Raw genomic sequence first — 21,621 nt, 5'->3', positions numbered from 1 at the left:
TATTTATCCAAAGGATTGGCTAAAAAGCGAACAAAAGCCTAAGAAGTTTTACACGTAGAAAACTAATAAAAGATCAGAGATTCTGGGTAAGGGGTAAATTACGCAATGGGAAGGTGTTAGGCACCCACTACGTCCTAGGTACTCCTAGGGAGCCCTTTTCACACTTGTTATGCAAAATTATTATTTGTTATGACATAAAGATTGTGCAAACATGATTGGGATGATGAGAAAAGAATATACAATTTATTAGGTTATTGGGTTATTGGGTTCGAACGGATGAACCCGTTGCCTACGTACCTTCCATCAAAGGTAAGGATCAGAACGCCGTAGTTCGGCTAAAAGATTTCCAAAAGTGGGTTAGGTTCAATTTTAAACACAAACCCTAGGTCTTACGTTATCCACGGGAGAAAACTCAACCTTATACAAACAACAACGTCCACCATGTGAGAACAGCTTCAACTTGCCAGGAGGGGTTAACCCTATAATAGGCAAGGAAGGCTTACAATTCAATCACTAAAGACAGAAGGTGAGATTAACATCAACCACTAAGATAAATCAAACCTATAGCTCATGTATGAAAACATTAATGGACAAAGCCAAAACAAGTGAATGAGTGAAGTTACTGATTATGATTATGAAAATGGAGTCAAAGTATGATTAAGATCAATTCAAATAAGTATTATGAAATGGATTTTGAAAAAAGGTCAAGGACTTGAGTCCAGGTTTTTAGTTAGAAAACATGAAGATGTTTGCACAACACTTATGTCAAGTTTGAAAGATAGAGTGTGAAAAGGTCTAGGACATAATGAATGATGAATGGATGAAGATGGATAGTAAAACTTCTTAGAAGGTTCACTTCTTGAAATCATATGGCAGATGATTCAAGTGTGTCCTTTGGAATAGCAATTATAATAATAACAAACAAAGCAAGCAAAAGCGGATATCGGATGCCAATCACTGGTCTTATACCAATCTCCTAAAATAAACGGGATGTCAGAAGCCACTCAATGGTCTTACACTAATCTCCACAGGCAAAGAAATAAAAAGCGGATACCGGATACCAATAGATGGATTTACACCAGTCTCCTAAAACAGAAACGGATATCAGATGCCACTCAATGGACTTACACCAATCTCCTCAAAGAAAACAAAGATGAAATACGAAGTCAACTGCCAATCTATCTGGACTTAGGTTAACTCCACAGTATGGTCCTAGGAAATCCAATGCCACATCACTGGGACTTACAATGGGTCCTCACATACAAGAAACAAAAGCAACAATATGATCACAGGAATGCAAATGCCAACTTACAGGGACTTATAATTGCAACCTCACATCACAAAAGAAAACAAACTATGATCACAGGAAAGCAGATGCCAACTTACAGGGACTTATAACTGCAACCTCACATACAAACCAAACAGATCAAATTATGATCACAGGATAACAGATGCCAACTTACAGGGACTTATAACTGCAACCTCACATACAAACCAAACAGATCAAATTATGATCACAGGATAACAGATGCCAACTTACAGGGACTTATAACTGTATCCTCACATACACACAGATAAACAAAAAGATATGAGTGACCAATGAGGTCTTACACTCTATCCTTCCATATCACAGGAGCAAATGCCAAGGCAATGGACTTACAATTGTCCTCAATGGGCAAACAACAATGATAGCACACAAGCAAATGAGATGATGGTGCATTAATGGCAATTGATGATGATGATAAATGCATAGCATACAAGCAAGCAAGTGCACATGAAGCAATCAATCAGTCAATGAATAGCAAACAACACACTCTATAGCCAAACAATGGGGGCTCACACAAGAGGGTTTGACTTTAACAGTCCACTGTAATAGGTAAGTGTCGCTCTTAACCTGGCCATTGAGGGGCTCAGGTGAAGCAGATGAAAAGGAGATGAGGGGTGTGCCTCATTGCTTCAATCTCAAATCAGAGAGAGCATCAAAGAAAGTGTGGGAGTTCAGAAAGTAGGAACTCTCTCCACATTATTGACTCGATTAGATCTTGGGTATTTATCTCATTGCTTCAACCAGGTACTGGGAGCAAAGAGAGGACACACTGAATAGTGGGGGATAGATTGCTTATCCCTACCTTCCACCAATTGCCTTACTTGAAGGACTTTTCCTGCTTAGGACAAATATAAACAAACACAGGCATTGCCTCTTAAGGAGGACTTCAGACAGTTTGCCCGGTCAAATAACAGACCGGGTCTCCAGACTACATGAAGAAGAAGTATTTATACCTCAAAGCAAATGCTAAATAGCAAAGCAAGCAATCAAGTTCAAAGAACTTAGGCAACTAAAGTACCTGAAAAAGTCAAACTCATTAGTAAACAAGTCAACAGTCAAAATCAAAGGCAAATGAAAACAAAAGTCAACCACAGAGGGACCAATTGTGCAAGGCACAATGACTCAAGTATGTGAGTCACACCTACAAAACAAAGGTTAGCACAATATAAACAATTCAAATCAAGCACATTAGAATGATCCTCAAGGCATTGATGCTTAACCTGAAACAGATGAACTCAACATAAGCTCAGAAGACCACTAGGACTAGCCTAGGGTCAAAGATGAAAGAAAAAGTCAAGGCAGCAAGAAAAAGTCAACCCAAACCAAGTTTAAACATTCAAGAAGCATTCTCAATTGAATTCACAACCAAATCATGCATCATGGTCATTTCATACACAAAAGGGTGCAAAGCATGGCAAGAGAAGCATACAAAAGTCAACAGCAAAGACTTCATTCAAAAGTCAATTCAAACAATCTCAAAAATTATGAAATAAATCACACTCAATCCTAACATCTAACATGGTATACATGTCAAATTTCATGGCATTTGGATGAGAGGAAGGCAGTCAATGAAATTCATGAAGTCAAACCAAATTCAAGTAAGCATGGTGAAAGTCAACAAGCATAGGTCAACTTCAAAAATCATATCAATTTGAAAACAGAAAGAAATGAATGAGATTAACACCAATGCAAAGCTTGAGGTGTCTAGTTATCACATATGAAATTTCATGGTCATACAATAAGATATGAGAATTTCACAAAAGATTTGGCAAGGCATAGCACAAAAAGTCAACAAATGACCACATATGGAAGAAAATTCTCAATCAAATGGAAAACAGCAAGATTAATTCCAAGAAAATTCATACACAAACTAGACATGTGAAGGATCATTCATGCAAAATTTGGAGTCAATTGGATAAGAGGAAGCATGTGAACAAAATTGGGAAAATGCATGATCATGGTATAGCACCAAATGCAACACACAACTTCAAAAAATCATAACTATCAATCCACAAATGATAAATGCACAAACTTTATATGGAAATGAAGATCAATGTGTCTAGTTTCACCACAAAAAATTTCAAGGGCATTGGATGCAACATGAGAATTTCACAATTGAAATGGCCAAGGGTATCATTCATGCATACATGTTGAGAAAATAATTGTCAATTAAAAACCAACCAATGGAAAATTAATTAAAATTCACAATTAAATTCTAGACTCATTTGTGATCATGTGTAAAAAATTTCATAATTTTTTTGATGAAAATTGAATGAGAAATAAATTGTGGAAAATGGAGGAAACAATTGGTGAAACATGAACAAAGGCAAGGCAAAATGGTCAACACAAGTCAACAGAATGGCAATTGTGTAATTCTGCAGTCACTTATTGAAGTGCTGCGTTTTGGCCTTACAAAACGAAATGTTTTGATTGGCTCTCAGCCAATAAAACAGTAATGAGCCAACCAAACTTGAAATTTTGAATTTTCTAAAACCCTAAGGGTTTCTAACACAGCAAGGCCAAGGCAATCTCAATGTTATCATCATCATGAAACAAAGCAAACACACCACACGACAGCATCATCTTCTCATGATCTTAATCATTGAACAAACAATCGAAACAAGCAAATCACATAACAGGATCTAAACAGCATGGTTCTATGATTTGAGAAACAACAGCATTCATCACTTTATCACAACAGCAATGACCAACAGCATAAACAACAATAACAGGCCACAGCATGAAAAAATTATTGGACAGTTTGAGGTTTAACAGCATGGCAGCTCATGTATTCATCAAAATCATCATTGATTGAAGTTCCAACCAACAAGCAACCAAACAACAGCATGGCTAACAGTATAACGGTGACAACATGTTCAAACAAATACAAACAATAGCAGGCCACATGTCTCATAGATTTTCTGGAAATGATAGGATTGAAACAGCAGCAGGTCAATGTTTATCATGTAATCAAAACAAGTTCATCACCAAAATATTTTCTCAACCAAAAGTCAAGAGGCATGGCAGTCAGCAAGGCAATGACAAAGTTCATGTAAAATTCGACCAGCATACAATAATCATCATCATGTAATCATTAATCAATATTCTATCATGGCAAACCACATAGCAGCTAAACAACAGCATACAGCACGAACAAACATAACATGAATTATGGTGGATTTCTGGACATGTCCATAGAGTTTCAAACAAGCAGCAAAATTTATGTTCCAGCTTTATCAATCAGTCAAAAACCAACAGCAACATGGAATTTCAAGCACCAAAAGACAAACAGCATGAACAAGTGATTGTGATATTCATATTGCAAACAGACAACAGCAACATTCATTTTTTAAAACTGCAGCAAGGTTTAGCATGGCAGCATTATCAATTCATTATCATCCAATGTCCATCACCAAATCAAGCAAAAAACAAAAACAGCATATAGCAGCATAGCATTTGGCAATGTGTAGCAGCAGGCAATCAACAGCATTCAACATGGCTCATGTGAATTTTCTAAGCATGTTCATAATGTTTTAAACTGCAGCAGGGCATATTCATCACCTAATGTTCAATATCATACAGGCAACTTCAGACAGACACATTCAACAGCAATCCAACAACATGATTCAAACAAGCATACAACACCATCATCATCATGTAATCAAAACAACAGCACATAGCAGCATAGCATTTGTACTCAACAGCAACACAAAAATCGACCAGCCACAACAGCATTCATCTTCCAAGCAAAGTCTGGACAGGACAAGTATTTTAACAGCACATGTACACATTCATGCAAACTTTGGCAAGCTCTAGGGTTTATGACAGCCAGGCAATCGTGTTCAGCATGTTCAATCTTCAAACAAACATTAACCAAGCAAATCAACATAACAGCATCAATAAGCATCAGGCATCAAGGATGTGGGATCATATTTCATTAAATCCATGCTAGCAAGATAAAACGAGCAGAATCATGTTTGAACACACAAAATGAAATGAAGATTTCTTGGCCAAAACACAACCAAATTAAGCATGCTTTAGTTCTCTAGAATCACCATAAAAAGATCTTTCAAAAACATACTATAGCATAGCAAATGATTGAACTCGAATGCTTACTTGATTTTTAAGAAATTGAGATGCAGCAGTTGTTTGAAGATCCTAAGCTCAGACAGAAGTTCCCTTGGCCTTGCAATGATGGAGGATGAAGCTATTTAAGTTCAAGAACGCTTGGAGTTGAGGGAATCACGATCTGCCATATGAAGGGGTTGAAGAAAACAGAGTGAGCAGGAGCTGTCACAGGTGATGAATGGGGGTTCAAAGGTGCTCTAAATGATGTTTGGATGATGGTGGAACAAAGGTTGGCTCAATGGTTTTCAAGGGTTTTGCGGAATTTCGTTTTTGCCAAAAATACCATATGAGAGTGAGAGTCTATTTCTGTTTGGTGGCTGCCCAAAACTAGGGTAGAAATGTGACAGAAGAAGGCTTATATGGGTCTGTTTATGCTCCACTAATCACATGCTAAGCTTGCTTAGCCTTAAAGAACTTATTTGCATTTTTGCTAAATTGGTACAAATGAAAATGGAGGTGTGTAAATTGGTCGAGTGGGCTGGGCATAGGCTGCAAAAGGACATTCAAATTGTTGTTTTGTGTGCTGCAGACCTGCTGTACTTGCCTTGCTTCTTTTCCCATCATTTTGCCTACTTGCCAATTTTTGCATTTTGGTCTAGAATGGTGGTATAATGGTGATATGATCATGAATTCAAACTTGGAACATGTCTCAAATATGGTTTTAAACATTTCCCAATTGGCCAAGTCAAGAAAAAAAATCAAAGAAGCAAAAAGTCAAACTTGGGTCAAACTTTGAATTTTAAAGGAATTGGTCCAAAAATGCCATTTTGAATGGTAGGGTTTTAGATCATGAAATTTATATTTTTGGAAAGAGGATGAAAAATGTGATGTGTAGGAAAAAACCCCACCAAATTTGGCCTTATGGTTTGAGAGATATGGCCCTTTGAAGTTCAAAAATTGATGAAAATGATTTGATCATATCTTGACAACCACACATGGGATTTTGATGTTCTTGGACTTTTTGAAAATGGGAAGACAAGATCTTCAACTTTCATGTTGGGCAAAAATTCATTTGAAGCTTGTATCATGATGTAAGTTTAAGATCAAGAAGTTTCCATTTTTGGCAGTTGAAATTACAGGTCCACTTTCTATTTCTGGAAAATTTTCTGTTTGACTTGATTTTCTTCCATGATGAGGTTGAACATGATATATAAGGCTTATACAAGCATGAATGAACTTCTTCAAATCAATTCTATCCATCCAATTCTTGATTAAATCAACAGTTGACCAAGTTTGACTGTCTGTTGACTTTTCTAGGGTTTTGGACTGATTGATGCACTTCTGAGGAATTCCAAACCCTAATTCCTTGATAACTTGACTTCAAATGATGTCTCAAGTTGTATGAACCTTTGATTATTGACCAATGGTGCCCAAATTCTGCAAGAATGGCCACCATCCATCGCTTTGACTGATCAATGACTGACTTTGACCTAATTGCTGATGATTACTTTCACTGCAAGCAACAAGGTTAGACTGACAATATTTTTGTACTTTTTGAATGATAAACATATGAAAGCAAAGATATACAAATGCAAAGTATGCTTGGTGATCAAGAAACAAAACCACAAGGCAATCTATCCACTAGGAGGGAAGCAAAGGCATGCAATGATCCTTGAGGTTATGATATGAATGATATGGGCCATGAGGGATCTTAGGGCCCAAAATTGGGGTCTTACACCTGTCAGGGATTATCCAGTCATATCCAAGGTACAAACGATCATGCCAGACGCAGTTGTTCGTTTCAATCCCTCTTTCACCTGGACCGCCCTTTCGGGTTTTCAGTCCACCGGGATACCCTTTTTTGCCCAAGCCGCCTTTTCAGGTTTTCGACTTGCCGGGTGTACATTTTTCATTTTTTATCCCTAATTTTTGCCCAAACCTTTTCATCATTTTTTTCCGGTTCGCCGGGATGCCCATTTTTGCCTGGACTATTTTATTCTTTTCGTCCAGCGGGTCTCTTTATACGAAGTATTTTTTAACTGCGTCCGCATTCACAGGGGATGGGAAATCCTCGCCATCCATGGTCGTTAGCAACAAGGCTCCACCAGAGAAAACATTCTTGACCACGAATGGACCTTCATAATTGGGTGTCCACTTGCCCCTTCGATCGTTTTGAGGAGGAAGGATCCTTTTCAGCACCATATCACCTACGTGATACACGCGAGGTCGTACCTTTCGGTCAAAAGCACGCTTCATCCGCTGCTGGTACAACTGCCCATGACAGATGGCTGCCAGCCTCTTTTCCTCAATCAGGCTCAACTCTTCGTACCGGGTCCTTACCCATTCAGCCTCTTGCAACTTCACGTCCATCAGGACTCTCAAAGAAGGAATTTGGACCTCAACCGGTAACACGGCTTCCATTCCATATACGAGCGAGAAAGGTGTTGCCCCAGTAGATGTACGCACCGAAGTTCGATACCCATGCAATGCAAACGGCAACATCTCATGCCAATCTTTATAGGTCACGACCATCTTCTGCACAATCTTCTTTCTATTCTTGTTGGCTACCTCAACCGCCCTGTTCATCTTCGGACGATAAGGAGAAGAATTGTGATGCTCGATCTTGAATTCCCGGCACAGTTCTGCCATCATCTTATTGTTCAAATTAGAACCATTATCAGTAATGATTCTCTCGGGATCCCCATATCTGCAAATGATGTCTCTCTTCAGGAATCTGGCCACAACCTGCTTTGTCACGTTCGCATAAGAGGCTGCTTCCACCCACTTGGTGAAGTAATCAATAGCCACTAATATGAACCGGTGCCCATTCGAAGCTGTAGGCTCAATCTTCCCAATCATATCAATGCCCCACATAGAAAACGGCCACGGAGATGACATCAAACTCAACGGATTCGGAGGCACGTGCACCTTGTCAGCATAAATCTGGCATTTATGACACTTCCGCACGAAATTGAAACATTGGGCCTCCATTGTCATCCAATAATAACCTTCCCGCAGCAGCTTCTTCACCATTGCATTCCCACTGGCATGGGTACCGAACGATCCCTCGTGAACCTCTTTCATGAATTGGCTTGCTTCCTTATCATCAACACATCTGAGCAAAACCCAATCAAAATTCCACTTGTACAAAACCCCATCCTTATTCAGATAGAACACCATGGCCAACCTCCGTAGAGTCTTTCGGTCCTTCTTGGATGCTCCCTCAGGATACTCTTGGGTCTCCAAATAGCGCTTGATATCGTAATACCACGGCTTCTCTTCATCAGGCGCTGTATCAACAGCAAACACATAAGTCGGTCTATCCAGACGTCCCACCTCAACACTGGGGAACTGGTTCCACCGTTGCACCTTAATCAAGGCAGCCAGAGTAGCCAAAGCATCTGCCAAAGGATTCTCCTCTCTCGGCACATGATGCATTTTCACCCTGGTGAAAAACGTCAACAATCTCCTTGTATAATCTCGATATGGAATTAAATGAGACTGATGCGTATACCATTTTCCGTTGACCTGATTCACAACCAAAGTTGAATCTCCATATATAACAAGGTTTTTGATCCTCAAATCAATCGCCTCTTCAATTCCCAATATGCAAGCTTCGTATTCAGCCACGTTGTTGGTGCACTCAAATGTTAGCCGGGCAGCAAAAGGAATGTGGGATCCTTTCGGCGTAACCAAAACAGCACCAACTCCGCTACCATTCACGTTAACGGCCCCATCAAACATCAGAATCCATTCGGATTCAGGGTCAGGCCCCTCCTCCGGGATTGGTTCCTCACAATCTTTCGATTTGAGAAACATGATGTCCTCATCATGGGAATTCAAACTTCATCGGTTGATAATCCTCAATGGGTTGTTGGGCGAGGTAATCAGACAATACACTCCCCTTGATTTCTTTCTGAGAGGTATATTGTATATCATATTCTATCAAAATCATTTGCCACCTCGCAACCCGTCCGGTCAATGCTGGCTTCTAAAAAATATACTTGATTGGATCCATCTTGGAAATCAACAAAGTGGTATGAACCAGCATATACTGTCTTAGTCGGCGAGCAGCCCAGACCAAAGCACAGCAAGTTTTCTCGAGCAGTGAATATCTTGTTTCACAGTCGGTAAACTTTTTGCAAAGGTAGTATATGGCATGCTCTTTTCGACCAGACTCGTCATGCTGCCCCAGTACGCACCCCATAGACCCCTCGAGGACCGTCAAGTACAGTATTAACGGTCGTCCCTCCACAGGAGGCATCAGAATCGGAGGCTCCTACAAATACTCTTTTAACTTTTCAAATGCCGCTTGGAAATCACTATTCCACCTGACCGTTTGATCTTTTCTCAACAACTTGAATATGGGTTCACACGTGGCTGTTAGATGAGATATGTACCGTGAAATGTAGTTCAATCTACCTAAGAAACCACGAACATCTTTCTCCGTTCTCGGTTCAGGCATTTCTCATATTGCCTTTACTTTAGCAGGATTAACCTCGATTCCTTTCTCGCTTACAATGAACCCCAGCAATTTACCGGACCGCACTCCAAAAGTGCACTTATTCGGATTCAACCTCAGCCTGAATTGTCTCAACCGGTCAAACAACTTGGCCAGATCTACCAAATGCCCCTCTTCTGTCTGGGACTTTGCTATCATGTCATCAACATAGCATTCGATTTCATGATGAATCATATCATGAAACAAAGTCACCATGGCTCTCTGATAAGTAGCATCGGCGTTCTTGAGACCAAATGGCATCACCTTATAACAAAAAGTTCCCCACGGTGTAATGAATGTTGTTTTCTCCATATCATCTAGCGACATTTTGATTTGATTATAGCCAGAAAAGCCATCCATGAAGGAAAACACCGAGAATTGAGCTGTATTATCTACCAACACATCAATGTGAGGTAATGGGAAATCGTCCTTCGGGCTAGCTCTGTTCAGATCCCAGTAGTCCACACACATTCTCACCTTCCCATCTTTCTTCGGCACTGGCACAATATTCGCGACCCAAGGTGGATAATTAGTGACAGCAAGGAAACCAGCATCCCACTGCTTTTGCACTTCCTCTTTAATTTTCATTGCCATCTCAGGTCGAGTTCTGCGCAACTTCTGCTTCACTGGAGGACAATCTGCTCTCAACGGTAGCTTGTGCACAACAATATCAGTATCTAACCCTGGCATATCTTGATAAGACCAGGCAAAGATGTCGACATATTCTTTCAACAATGCCATCATTCTGCCGTTGATACTTTCCTCCAAAGCAGCCCCAACTTTCACTTCTTTCCTGACCTCGTCGGTACCCAGGTTCACAATCTCAACTTGCTCTTCATGCGGCTGAATCACCTTCTCCTCTTGTTTCAACAACCTGGCTAATTCCTCCGGCAGTTCACAATCTTCTTCGCCTTCTTCTTCAGCATGATAGATCGGATTGTCGAAGTCATATGAGGGTGTAACAGGATTGTTATCAATGAGATCCGGAGAAATATCGCATCTGCATGAATGTTGATTCATGCATTGCTTTAGAATCGGAGCGAAGCAAAGTAAAAAGAAAATGAAGACATTGCCATTCTTATTTTGTTTTTATTAAACTGCAAAAATAAATGAAAAACAGAGAACACCGCTTTTAATTGAAAAACATCCTTTTATTTATGATGCAAAATTTGCAAAATGAAACATGAGGTGGCCCTTACAATGAACCATTACGTGTCGGGCAACACGTATGGCTTTCATGCAAATAACATTGAAAAACAGAAAAATATTACTCTTCAAGTAGAGTGACAGTGATGATCTTTTCAGCCCTCCAGTTCTGGACTTCCATCTCTGGTGCGCACGGCTTTATCCATTGATCAATTTCACAGTCCCTGTCAGCTTCTTCATCCATCATACAGATGTGATCTGGATCCAGCATTCCAGCACTGGTGAATGTGAACGACGTACGGCGTCCTCTGCCTTGTCCAGACGAGCCTCGGCCCGGCTGATAACCCACTCCAAATCGGTCTTTCTTGGCAGTGATGTCCATCATCTTCCCCCAACCAGGAGCTTCCCCATTCTTCACCTCCTCGGCGGCCTGTCTGTACGAAGAAATGGACGGTTTCTCTTCTTTCTTAGCAAAAAGAGCATTCTCCACCTTAACGGTTTCGAATGCTTGACTTGGTGTTTCAAAAATCTCATCGTCCATTTCCACGTACTTGAACGATGAAAGGTGGCTGACGAAGACGTCTTCTTCTCCACAGACTGTGACGACCTGCCCGTCCCAGATATACTTCAACTTCTGGTGCAAATTCGAAGTCACTGCCCCAGCAGCATGAATCCATGGGCGACCCAACAGGCAACTGTATGCCGGATGAATATCCATGACGTAGAATACCGACTTGAACACCTCGGGGCCAATCTTCACCAGGAGCTCTACTTCTCCGAACACAGCCCGCTTTGAACCGTCAAAGGCTCTCACAACCAGGTATGTGGGCCTCAGCACTAACCCTTCACAGTCCAGCTTTGCGAGGGCTTTTTTTTGGCAACATATTTAATGAGGAGCCGGTATCAACCAACACGTGCGAGAGCACGGCTCCTTTACATTCCATGGCAATGTGTAACGCCCGATTATGATTCCTCCCATCCACAGTCAGGTCCATATCGGTGAAACCCAGCCCATGACTGGCATTGACATTAGACACCACCGTCTCCAACTAATTAATCGTGATCTCTTGAGGAACATAGGCTCTCTTCAGAACTTTCAATAAAGCCTCTCTATGCCCCTCGGAGCTCAGCAATAAAGATAAGATCGAAATCTTGGATGGGGTCTGCTGCAAATGGTCAACAAGCTTGTACTTTGACTTCTTGATGATTCTCAGGAATTCCTCCGCTTCATCATCAAGCTCTTTCTCCGACCCACCGGGCGCCGGTGTCACCACAGGAGTACCTTCATTCACCACTTGTTTCCCTTTTGCCCTTGCTAAAGCCTCGACCTTTTCTTTCTTTTCTTTTTCTCCATCCCCACTTCTCAACGCATCAGGAACAAACAGTCTTCCACTACGAGTGAAACCATTGGGTCCAACATTATCCACCTTTGAAACGGTGGCTTCACTTGCAGCTTGGTCCTCCATTTTCTCTCCATTACAATACACTTCTCCACCATAATGCCACGGCACGACATCATCTTTGTCATAAGGAATTGGCCCAGGTACCGTGATGGTAACTGGAGCCGCATTTGCCAGCGTTGACAAATCAACCGGGTCGAAGTAGATAGTTATGGTGGAGACATCCTCCTTCACCAAATCCATCTTCTCAAACCTGAGACTTCCCTCGTCCATCAGCCTCTGGACAGCCTCCCTCAACAGTATACACCCATCAGGAGTAACAATGCACGCAGCACAACCAACATCATAGCCCGGAAAGACCCCATTCAACAACAACTGCCTCTTGACCTCAGCCAACGGAGTCTTCAACTGATCCACCTTCAACAGCCCAATTCTGCCCTCCTTAGAGATGGCATTTACCCCCACTTGACCATGCGCGGGCATGGGATTAGCATTCACATTGGGAGACGGTGCAAAGTTGATGGCTTTAGAATCCACCAAATCCTGGACCACAGCTTAAAAGCTTTGCAGTTTTCCACGTTGTGTCCAGGAGCACCCGAATGAAATTCACATTTAGCGTTCTCGTCATAACTAGGAGGCCTTTGGTCGGGTCTCACCGGAGCCAAAGTTCTCAGTTGTACCAACCCCAAATCCTTCAGCTTTTTTAACAAGAAAGAATAGGTCACAGTCGGCCTATCAAATTGACGGTCATTCATTCTCCCCCTGACTTGATACCCAGCCCTCTGCGGCCTTTGTTGAAACGGCTGTCTTTGCTGTTGCGGTTGTTGTTGCTGTTGTTGTTGTGCAGGCTGATTATCAGCAGGAATAGTTACCGCAGCAGTGTGCTGATAGTAATGATCCCTACTCGGTCCTCTTTGGGTGTACACAACACTTGTATCACCCTCCTTCTTTCTCTGGCTATTTCCGAAGGGCTTCTTCGATCCTGATGACGAAGCATTACCACCCTGGATTTTCCCCAGCTTCAACCAACTCTCAATCCTTTCACCGGCCACCACAATATCGGCAAAATTAGTAACCGGGCATCCAACCATCCTTTCAGCAAAGGTCCCCTGCAGGGTACCCATGAACAGATCCGACATCTCTCTATCCACCAATGGAGGTTGAACTCTGGCAGCCAACTCCCTCCATCTTTGCGCATACTCTTTAAACCCTTCGTTAGGCTTCTGAGACATACCCTGCAGCTGGGTACGACTAGGAGCCATGTCAGCGTTGAACTGATACTGTTTAAAGAATGCATCACCCAGATCCTGCCAGCTCTTAATGTCAGCAGACTTCAGCTTGGTGTACCATTCCAGGGATCCTCCGGACAGACTGTCTTGGAAGAAGTACATCCACAGCTTCTGGTCCATCGTATACGCAGAAATCTTGCGGACAAAATCTTGAAGGTGAGTTTCCGGGCAAGAACTCCCATTATATTTATCAAATGCGGGCGCCTTGAACTTCTGTGGGATCACAATCCCCTCAACCATCCCCATGTTTGACATATTCACAACCCCCGGAGTAGCATAGCTTTCGAGAGCTCTGATTTTCTCCTTCCCTAGTGAAGCTTTTCTCCTCTCCGTTGGTGTCGATTAAATGTCGAGTTTTTCCCTATCATCCGATGATGATTTGGTGGTGTTCACTATCCCCAGAAGATTTCTCCTCTCCGTTGGTGTCGATAAACGTCGAGTTTTTCCTGTGCGTCCGATGACGTATGGTTGCTTATTCCTTACAGATCATTTGGTAATACTAGATGATTCCCCTCAAAGTTTCCTCCTCTCCGTTGGTGTCGATAAACGTCGAGTTTTTCCTAGTCGTCCGATGACGTCTAGTTGTACCCTTCCCCATGCGGATTTACCTCTCAGTTGGTTTCGATAAACGTTGAGTTTTTCTCAGTCGTCCGTTGACGTCTGATTGTATATCCTATTCCCCAGTCATTTATTAATGTCTGGTTGATTCCAAGCTAGAATCCCCAATAGAGTCGTCATTAAACGCCCTATTTGGTATCCGGTTGCTGTATCTCTTCCTCAATGAAGTTTTCTCCTTCTCCGTTGGTGTCGATAAACGTTGAGTCTCCCTTTCGTCCGTTGACGTCTGGTTGAGTTTTCTCCTTCTCCGTTGGTGTCGATAAACGTCGAGTCTCCCTTTCGTCCGTTGACGTCTGGTTGAGTTTTCTCCTTCTCCGTTGGTGTCGATAAACGTCGAGCTTTACCCTTTCATCCGATGACGTCTGGTCGAGTCTTCCCATTCATCCGTTGATGTCGACTTACCTCTCAGTTGGTTTCGGTAAACGTCGAGTTTTTCCTGGTCGTCCCCAGTTGGTTACCTCTCCGTTGGTCTTGGTAAACGTTGAGTGTTTCCTAGTTGTCCGTTGGCATCTAGTTGAGATTTCTGATCCCAGTCATCGTATGTCGATGTCTGGATGTGCCTGTACCTCTGAAAAGAAAGAAAACAAAAAAATTCCCAGCAGTGTGCAAATTTCTACGGTTCTTGGTATTCAATCCCTGCTTACCCTGAAAGTCTGACAGCCGTTGCTCTCATCCGTTCGGGTTCCCAGTTGATTGAATAGGGGCAGCTGTAGCACCTCAAATTTGCACCTACCTTGTGTACATACATTTTCATATTAGGTCATTAACATAATATAGTCCACTGCATAGCATTGCATGGTCATTTGCCCAAGTGCAAGTCCTCTGACAAGATTAGGTCAAGATGATCAAGAGAATCAGTCAAACAAGCAAGCATGTGCAATTTCCATTGAGACAAAGCCCTAGGGTTTATTTATCAAGTTTATATGATTATGTGACCATTTTGAAGTGATTTGGCCAAAGATTGGATGATCAAAGCTCAACAGTCAAGCTGAATTTCATCAGAAACCCTAGAAAGTCAACTGTGGTCAACTGTGGTCAACTGTGCATGAATTCATGGATTTGAAGGTGGGAGATGGTTTGAAAGGCCTCATTCATGTCCATACAAGTCTCATTTGATATTTCAAAGATCAAGGTTGAAGAATTTGAGGTCAGATGAAAAGTTTCCAAAAATAGCAGGTGACCTGTAATTTCAAACTGCCAAAAATGGAAAGTTCTTCTCCTCAAATTTACTTCATCATACAAGCTTCAAATGGAATTTTGTCCAACATGAAAGTTGAAGATCTTGTTCTCACCTTTCCAAAAAGTCCAAGAACATGAATTTCTCATGTGTGGTTGGCAAGTTATGATCAAATCATTCTCAAGAAAAATTGAACTTCAAAGTGGCATAACTCATGAACCATTTGGCCAATTTGGGTGATTCTTTTTTGAGCAAGTCACATTTGACATGTACTATCATAATGCATCATCACATTTCATCAAAAATCAACACACCAAAATGGCATTTTTCAAGTGAACCAATTTGCATTTTGGTGGGAAAAAAGGTGTTTTTGAAAAATACATGTAATTTTCATACCAAATCACTTCCAACACATTCTAAACAGAAAATTGGACTTGTCTCAAATGCATTTTTACTGTTCCATTGGTCATTGGTAAAAAAGGGCATTTTGGCCAAAGTGCTTAACATGTGCATTTCACTAATTCACTTCACTTTGCTTAATCATGCTTAACAATTGGATTAACACATCATATAAAGCATTAATTGTAACTGAATTCAAATAATCACAATCACTTTTTCAGATCCAAACTCAAAAATCACCAAATTCTCTCAATTTTTTCCAAACTTTTTCACTCTTGTTCATCAAATTTCACATTGCCTTTGCTTCGTGCTTGCTTGAATCTTCATCTACATGTATTTTTGAACATCTGTTGAAGAAAACATTGGAAGATAATTGCAAGATCGCATCTGTTGCACTTGGAGCATAGCCATGGCAGTTTGAAAATCCTTGGAGCTGGAGCATACTTGAGCTAAAGAACCTACTTCATTCATCTCCTAAAGCATCAATCAACATCTGTTTTGCACTTTTGAACCTTGAATCCATCAAATTCAACGGTTGCATCTTCATAAGGTTGGAACTCGAATCTCACCATTGCTAAAATTAGGTTATGGCTTTGATAGATCTCTCATTGCTGAGCACAATGCAAGTTGAATCGTGTGTTTTCATTGAATATTAAGGAAGTTATCTGGATTTAAAGTTTGAACACCAAAACTTACTTTGATCGATTCATGTTGTATAGTTAGAATTGAGATAAATCATGCTTGAATTGTTGTTGTACATGATGAGACGAGTTGATTGGTATGCCATTTGTCAATTTCTGTGAAAATTTGTTCATCATCTGGAAAATGTGGAAGAACGCACGATGAACACTTTAAAAATCTATTCCAGATCGTGTTTGATCCTAGTTGCATGGCCTTTGCATGTTTTGGCTGTTTGTAAATCATGAAGCCTATCGCGTGCTGCCACATCACTTAGTGAAATGCGGCATTTCACTAAGTGGCGCCAAGTTTGAAAGGCTACACGGTTCGATTCCGTGTGTTGGAATTTCCAGCTTTGGTCTTTGCATTATATTCTTCATTTGATTCACATGTTTACATGCCTTGCCTTTCACTTTTTTTATTTTTTCACCATGATCAAAAATTCATATCTCTTCCAATTTTAATCCAAATAATATGAGGTTTTTTTCACCATTCTCCTTGTGATGTCCTTGTTTTTTTGGTGATTTTTAATAATTTTGTGCACGTGTAGAAAAAATATTTGGCTAGGGTTTGTTTGGATGTATCCTTTTGTGCACCATGCCTACTCTTTTGATCATGAAATGATGAGGCTTCATTAGAAATTCTTGAATTTTTTTGTTCTTAAACTAGACATGTTCCTGGTCATTTTGATATGTGGTTTGTAATTTTTGAGTTCCTGGATTGAGAGTTATGATATGATCTTTAGAGGTGTGACATTTTGTGACATACCATTCCTTGTGCATCTTATTGATTTTATTTTCCATGCTTATTGAACTTGAATTGAGCTGGATTTTTGCATGAGGATACTTATGCATGTTGAGAATACTTGTGAATTTTTGTGGATTTTTTGAATGCATTTCCTATTTGTTTGATAATTTCTCCCCTGCTTGACCAATTGTTGACTTTTTATGAGTCATGTTTGCATATGATTTGGGAAATTCTTGTGGTTTACTGGATGGACTTGAAATTTGGCATGTGTATTGTAGACAAATTGAAGTTTGCCATGGCTTTGATTTCATTCATTTATCATGTTTTGTCTCTGTTTTATGATTGCTTGAAGTTGGTGCATGTTTTGATGCCTTGTATGAGCTTGCTTGAACTTGCCTTGACTTTTTGAATTTCATTGACTTACTTCCCTTGATCCAAATAAGCTGAAATTTTGTGTGTTTGTCATATTATGGATGATGTGTGATCATGAATTTTTTGAGGATTTATTGAAATGTTTGTGATTGGATTTGAGTTGAACCATTCTGTTTGGTCCTTTGAGGTTCTAGATTACATGTTTTGTGCTATTTGCTTCATGAAATGATCTTGATGAATGATATGAACATGAGAACAATTGGATTTGATTCTTAATTGTTTTATCTTGATTTTTGATAAATTTCATGTTCTGTTTTGGTGATTTGATCTCATTTTGACCCTAGTCTTGTACTAGTGGTTTGTGCTCTCACTTTTGAGTTGTGTTTCAGGTTAAAAGCACAAGTGCTTATGCTTGATGATGTGCCCTAATTGGAGTTGACTTGTTGCTTGTTTATGACTAACTTTGAATTTGTTTTGTAGGGTTTGATACTTGTATCTTGTGCCTCATGGCTTGCACCTTTGTGCATTGACTTATGTTTGACTGTACAGATTAACTGTTGACCTTTGTTGTTTGGTTTTGGTTTGTCTGAGTACTGATTATATTGGATTGATTTCAGGTACCTTAGTTGCTATAGTTCCCTTGTGAACTTGTTCTTGCTTTGCTTGTTAGCTTGAGCACTGAGGTATAATGAGCTCTTTCTCCATGTAGTCTGGAAGACCTGGCTTGTTACTTGGCCAGGCACCTGTCTGAAGTCCTCCTTAAGAGGCAATGCTTGTGATTGTTTATATTTGTCCCCAAGCAGGAAAAGACCTTTTGATAAGGCAATTGACAGATAAAAGAGATGTGCAATCCATCTCCTGTTAGTCAGTGTGTCATCCTTTTGCTCACATTACATGTTGATGCATTGGGATACTAACCCAAGATCTTGTACAGTTGTACAGTTGAGTCAGTGTCATAAGTGTAGAAGGGTTCCCACTTTCTGAACCCACACTTCATTGTCTGAAGCTCTCCCTAGCCAGGGATAAGAGCTGTGAAGTCTCATCTTCACTCACCTTTCATCTGCTTCACCCTGACTCTCAATGTCAGTGGTTAAGAGCAAAACATCACCCTGTACAGTTGGCTTGCTCTTGCAGCCTCACCCTTGTTTGAGCCCCACTTGTGTGTATATAGTGTGTGCTATTTGTGATTGTTTGCTTTGCTTTCCCTGTGCTGAATAGGATAGCTTGCTCCCTGTGCAAGTTAGCTAGAAACCTTAACTTAGGGATGATTTTGCATGATAACATCTAGGCTCGAGTCGTAGTCTCCCTAGTTGTGTCTCCCTTTGTTATCTGGTTAGGCTAGTCCTGTGACCCTGCGTAGGGGAACTACGTAGCCCTGATGCTCATACCAGATGAGGTACGTAGGCAGGAGATTGAGCTGATCTCTCTGGGAAATCTTTTTGTTTTAACCCCCTTTGTGTGTGTTTGTTGTGTGCTCGGAAGCTGATATAAGTCCAGCGATTGGCATTCGGGTTCCAGTGTGAGTTTGTTTGGTTCGGGCGCTGATATAAGTCCAGCTATTGGCATTCGGGTCCCATGTTTGCCATTTGTGTGTGGAGTCTGACGTAAGTCCAGCGATTGGCAGTCGGTTTCCTGTGTTTGTGTCTTGTTGTGTTTGGCGCGTGTTAGCCGAGCTACGGATGCTCTGATTCTTCTTCGTCCAAGAAGATACGTATGCATAGGATGCGATATCCTAGCGAGCATGTGTTTTCCCCAGTCCGAACTACTTCGACTCTGATGTCTATGCCTGATAGACTAAGTAGGCCCAGGATGCGATATCCTGCCGAGTCAGTCTTGTTTGTTTTCTTGTGTCTCTTTCAGTCAGTGTGTGTGTGTGAGCAGTGTTTGTAGCAACCATTTTCCTTCCTATTGTGCGTGGATCCCGTCGAGTACGACGGATGCGTAGGGGTGCTAATACCTTCCCTTCGCATAACCGACTCCCGATCCCATTCTATTTGGTCGCGAGACCATGTCTTTTCCAGGTTTACTTCGAGCGTTTCCTTTCCCTCTTTGGGATAAATAACGCACGGTGGCGGCTCTGTTGTCTTGTTTTCCCGCCGATTTTTCGCGTAATGCGACACCTGGTTAGAGACACCATTCAGATTGACACCACTGTTGGCAGCTGAAGCCCGCTCGAGCTTCTCTACTTTATCAGCAAGTGCTTTCTGCCCGACTGCAAACCCTTGCATGATATTAATCAGTTCGTTCATCTTCTCCTTCAGCTCGAGAACATCTGTATTGGGTAGATCCATCAGCCTAAGTGTGTTGCATCTGGTGAAGTATCTGTGTGGACGTGTTGAATGCAAAGGAATGACTCTGCGCGCACGAGCAATGATTCCTGTAACAATCAAGCAAGTTAGAAACCAACACCTGCAAAATAGAAGACAAGTTATTATGATTATGCATGAATGCAATGTCTATCCACATGAGGAACACTCTGTCTTTCGATCCTGGCTTCATCGAGACAGATAATAATCCGGCAGCAATATTCTGACATTCATCATGTTTCATCATACAAATCAGAGATATATGATTTAGCAAAATACCACCCAACCATGTGTGTGCTGCGTGAGTGCATACAGGAAAGCAAATAAAGCTTGAAGATGGATCACTGAAAGAAAACAACCATTGCATATCAAAAGTGCACAATAAGTGCAAGAGTCATACATCAAGTCTGATACAAATCAAATACAATTCTCCAGAATCAGAAAGAAGATACAAGCAAGTGAATTCCGTCAACAGGCCTGACGGTAATCCACACAAATGAGCAAGGTCTAGTCTGACGAAGGTCCCACAGAAGGCCCTACATCACCAATCATCTTGGCAAACTCTGCGGCGAACCTGAGCTTGGTGTTCTCCTGCTGCAATCTCCCCACCTCCTCCTGGTGAATCTTCATCTGTTTGAAGTAATGATCTCTCTCAGCAAGATAATGATCTCTCTCGGTGATATAATGATCTCTCTCAGCAATGATCTTCATGTTCTCTGTTTCCTTAAATTTTAGCTTTGCTTCCCACTCAGCGATAAGGACTCTGACTCTTTCTTCCCTCTGATCCCTCACAAGGATTTGTCTCCTCTTCTCATCTTCAATGACCTTCGAAGCTCTAGACAACCTCTCCTTGGTGATGTCATGCTCCTTTGTAGACGACTCCAACGCTTGGCTGATCTTGCAGTAATAAGCGGTGTCTATCTCAAAGCGCTTTACTTCCATGGCATATCTCTTATCTCGATCTTCCATTCTCCCTTTGATCTCCTGATTAGCCGTCTGAATTCGAGCAACACTCCTTTCCAATTCAGTCTTCTCTGCCTGCAACTGATCTCTGGCCTTCTTCATCTAGAGGAATTCTTCCATGCTGATAGAAGAACGTGGCCCCTCAATCAAAGGATGCCAAGGATCACCTCCAGGAAATGGTAGATGTGTGAGCTCTATCCTCCTTCTGAGCCAATCATCAAACGGAGGAAAATACCGACTGTTAACCTTGCCAAAAGGAACCTTGCCCTTTCTCTGAATGCTATGCCACTCGTCAAACACTTGTCTCAACTTGGCCTGATTGCCCTCAATTGGGAAGTAAAAGGACTCCTGAATCTCTCGTCCAAGAGGAGGACCCTCCACAGCAAATCCCATCTGTCTCCTGAGAAGCACCGGGTTGTAATTAATGCAACCCTGAACTCCTATAAGAGGTACATTGGGAAGACTCCCACAACTGTATATGAAATCTCTTCCGGCCATACCGTTGTGAGTCCAAGCTATGTCCTTGGCCCGCAAACCCATCAACCTGACTGACCACTTGACAGTAGGATCAAGAGCGACAAAGGCACCTCTGGAAGGCAAATACCCCATGAACCATTTGTACAACAGCTG

This window comes from Lathyrus oleraceus, chromosome 6 (assembly GCF_024323335.1).
Source record: "Lathyrus oleraceus cultivar Zhongwan6 chromosome 6, CAAS_Psat_ZW6_1.0, whole genome shotgun sequence".
Lineage (NCBI taxonomy): Eukaryota > Viridiplantae > Streptophyta > Magnoliopsida > Fabales > Fabaceae > Lathyrus > Lathyrus oleraceus.
This window is presented reverse-complemented; position numbering follows the sequence as displayed.